This window comes from Rhagoletis pomonella, unplaced genomic scaffold (genome assembly GCF_013731165.1).
Source record: "Rhagoletis pomonella isolate Grant_MI unplaced genomic scaffold, Rhpom_1.0 Rhpom_scaffold_00936, whole genome shotgun sequence".
NCBI classification, from domain to species: Eukaryota; Metazoa; Arthropoda; class Insecta; order Diptera; family Tephritidae; genus Rhagoletis; species Rhagoletis pomonella.
This window is the reverse complement of record NW_023459490.1, coordinates 35,822-40,365: the sequence shown is the minus strand read 5'-3', so window position 1 is coordinate 40,365 and position 4,544 is coordinate 35,822.

Here is a 4,544-nt window from a genome sequence, read left to right as displayed (position 1 = left end):
TGCTCTCTCATTTTTGCTGTCATTTCCGAGTTAAGGAACGCTTTTTTGACTAAATCTGACTACTTCAGACTTTTTCTGACTATTTCTGGGAGATAAGGAACGCGCCTATTAAAACCCCCACAATGAAATGTAAACATACTTTTTACATTTATGATGTATTTTTAGTAAATTAAGTAAGTTTTAATAATTATCACGCACTTATATATGTATACGCACATTGTGAATACAGAACCGTTGATTCAACCATGGTTTCACACTGACATTAGAAGAGTGCAGCCACATCTAAGAAAATAACAATAAAAGAGAATAGTTTTTATCGTACCCATTTTCCTGCTCAGTGTTGAATTAGTAGTAAAGGAGGGTATGGGGTTAAATACCCCCAATATATAAAAAAAAAGGACAAGCGCCGCAGGCGAAAATTTTTAATAAAAAATCGCTCTAACAAAATTTAATATTCGGTTGTTTACTTGTGATTCTCCAGCACGTGCTTTTGTTTGCGGTGTTCAAAGTCATACTGGAAAAAATAGTTGCCCCAAATGCTCTCAAATGGGTAAATATGTACAAAAGAGAGTGTGCTTTTCGAAGCAAGTAGGGCAATTAAGAACAGACGAATCTTTCAGAAATAGGGAGGATGAGGCACATCATAGTTTGACATTTTTAGAGGGAAATATATTGCAAAAAGCGGGCTTTGGAATGGTATCCCAGATCCCATTAGATCCCATGCACATTGTTGATCTCGGCGTGGCAAAGAAATTGCTTCAATTCTTGCTGAAGAGAGCTGATATAACAAGAATGAATAAAAAATTTGACTTTGTTTCCACTTGGGTGCCATCAGAGTTTGGTCGGGTGTGTAGAAATTTAAATGAAATCAGCAATTGGAAATCCACAGAGTATATTTATTAAGAGTATTTATATTAAAAGATTGCATTGCTGATGATCTCTACTACACTTCCTTTTACTACATTCGGGAATACGAATTTTATCATCTGAAATATTGTATAAAACAGAAGCAAATGTGGCTCAACAACTGCTAGAAGACTTTGTTGATTTGTTTGGGAACATTTTTGGTGATCACGTTATAATTTTAATGTGCACGGTTTGCTGCATTTATCTCAATGCGCTAAAGAATATGGACCCTTGGACAATTTCTCCGCGTACAAATTTGAAAATTATTTGCAATATTTGAAAAGGCTTATTAAAAAACCTACAAACATTCTACAGCAGTTATTTCTAAGACTCGACGAAAGGAAAAATGTAGAAATGCCTAAAAACACAAAATTTGTTTCCTTCGAAATAGATCCAAAAAAGGAAAAAGATTCGTTTTGTTTCAGTCCAGTAACAGGGCCTTTCAAAATCGTTGAAACTTCAAGAGAATTGGGGCAGGATGTAGTCTTAGGATATGCTTTTGAACAAATTAATAATTTGTTTGAGGAACCGCTTGAATCTGTATCTGCACTTGGTATATTAACGGCAGGTCAATTGAGCTATGAAAAGTTTAAAATCCGCAAATCAGATATTCAATATAAATTTTTAGTATCCCATACAATAATGAGTTTCTTTTGATCCCAATTCTACACCACTTATTTTACGAGTTTTCGAACTAATCATTTAAAACCCCACATATACATACATTTCTATTTACTTTACTCAAATAATATCGCTATTCAGTTCCAATCGCCAAACTTAAATACCTTAAAAAATCGAAAATGGACCCCAACGGCTCACTGAAAGGTAATGCTATTGAAAAAATTTAAAAACATTTTTTTAAATGATAAACAAAAAAAATTATATTTCAGAACAAAAACGGATTTTCGTTATTGACCGAAAAAAATTGAGGACTACCACTACTTTTAATAATTCTGTACCGTACCCTGTGACGCATAAAAGTAAATTTTATATAGAAGTGCTTACGTTTTAACTTACATATATTATTTTTTTTTTTATATAAATAGTTGACTTAAGATCGAAAATGCTTTCTGTAGTTCCGCCCACCTCCCAACCACGAATAATTCCGTCCAATACTGTTGCCAAATCTTCAATTGGTACCGACTCCTTTAATTTATTGACAGCAAGGACCCAAGGCACAGGAAGTTTTACATCAGCCCATTTGACAGAGGCTTTTTCTACTGCTAATCATTCTGCTGTGGCGAAATACGTGAAACTTCCTTCAATTTCCACTTCCATAAAAGGTAATACCTATTTGATATAAATAAAGGAATATTCTCTAATTTTTCTTACCTTTTTCAGACAATCTTAGACAAGTTGCAGTTGATCAAGCAAGCTGTCCAGTTGAAACCGAAACTGCTTACCCCAAAACTGACAATATGACAGCTTCCAGAACTGCCAGCCATCTTCATATACAGAAGGTATTAAAAATTAACTTTCTTAGTTTTTATTATTATTTTTTTTTAATGCAGATTAAGCAGTTTTTAATGATCGGCTAAGCACATCTGTGGGTTAACGTACCGGTGATTATCCCTTTTAGTGAACGTAGGCCCAACTGTCGTGGGAACGTCAAGAAAAGGTCCACATGGTACCTACTCGACTCGACTGGCAGTATCAAAAATCCGATGGTTGTTTTTTAGATCTCCATAGCATGCGTATGCGTACCAACACGCATGAAAATAAAACAAAAATTTATGAATTTGGAATTCTAAGCGTAAATGTCAAACTCACGCATACGGATACGCATGCTATGGAGCTCCGCCTTTATCCGCTTATATGGTGAAAAACCTTTTTTTCATATACGCACTCTACACAATTTTTTACTAAAACTCGTGCATTTTAACAGATTATGATTTGTTTAATTAAGTAAAGTAATATATGTAAATTGTTTAGCGAATTTACATGATTCAACATTCACCAGCGATTAGTTGAAACAAAAGTTTAACCCAAGTAGGCAGCTGACCAACTTCATTGAAAGCGATTAGTTGAAAGGCCATTTACACCATTCAACTGCTGCATTCAACTAAAAGTTGCCTGTAAAATCGCCTCATGTAAATTCCCTATTAAATATCAACAATATTATATCTTCTTGATATATTAAAATGTAAACAAAAACACACACTCAGGGCCTGTGCCAATCGGTAACTTTTTTCTCCGTGGTGAGACGGGGTGGAAAAATTTGCTATGGTGTACAAATAAATTGAATTCTGCTGTGCCAAATGCCGAGTAAACTTTTGACAGTTGAAAAACCAAACAAACGCTCGTGCGAAAGCTTTATTTTTGTGTGTTGCTGAAATTCTTAAAATTTATATTTATTTTATAATATGCAAGTAACGTACGCTTTTTTATGCTGTTTCAGCTTCCATTTTCATGTTCACTCCTTATTACCGCCAAGCAACATTATGTGTATACATGGTTATAAGCTGTCAAAATTTTACCTAGCCCCATGAGCTAGGTAAAATTTTGACGTTCGTATTCACCACGAGAAGTGTCAAATTTTTACTTTGATCCGTCAAAATCTTCTATTTTCTATCAATTGGCACAGGGCCTCAAATGAAAATTTAGAAGACGTTTGGTATTGCCACTTTATTTAAATTGGGGTGTTCACAGTTCGTTCCAAATAGTGTCTCAAAATGTAGACGTCTACATTTTAAGACGTTTTCTAACCGTAAAATCTGTGGTGTTGTTGTTTCCCATACAAAATTGGAAAACGACGCCGTCTACATTTTGTCACACTCAAAGGTATGTTTTTTACGCGTCTACATTTTGCAACCTCGCAGCAGGGTTGCATTATGGCAATACTAATCGCATTTTTTTATTTATTGGGCACGTTTTCTATATTTGCATTTAATTTGAGCGCAATTTCTGATGAAAAGAAATAAATCAAGGAAAAGAAATAACAAATATTAGGAATTGGTAATTAAGTTAAATAATTACAATTTTTCAGAAACAAAATCGAAAGGCGACATATAAAAAAGCACGCAAAGAAGAAATGTCTGGCAACACCAGCAAAGTTTTGAGACGATTTTGCGACGACTGCTAGAAAGGGGTGCTCACAGTTTGATGCTAAAGATGTCTCAAAATGTAGACGTCTACATTTTCAGACACAATTTGGAACGAACTGTGAACACCCCAAATGAATCGGTAAAACACATTCATTATATATATGTCCACAACTACGATTTATTAAACACCTTCATTATAAGGTGTTCACATTATCCATTCATTAAGACCGATTTATTTTACAGCTCTTACTCATAGCGTTTTCTTTTCTCAAAAAAAGTTCTGCCCTTTTATATGGGAACTCTTGCTTTGCGTTGCCCTGAAACCTGAGAAAATGTTGCGTTCTTTGTATGAGAATGAAACAGAAAATATACTACTCCATAACAATTTATTTATAGAACTTAATAAAGCTGTATTATTCACTTGGCCTGTTAGTCTTTAACAATTTTAAAGCAAAACATTTATTTCTGATTGGGAAAATATTTGAATTTTTACAAGATTAAATTAAAAATCAACCATGCAACTCTCACCCTCACGTTTATTTGAGGGCAGAAAAGGCAGCACTTTAGCCGGATCAGAGCGCAACCTGCTGAGAA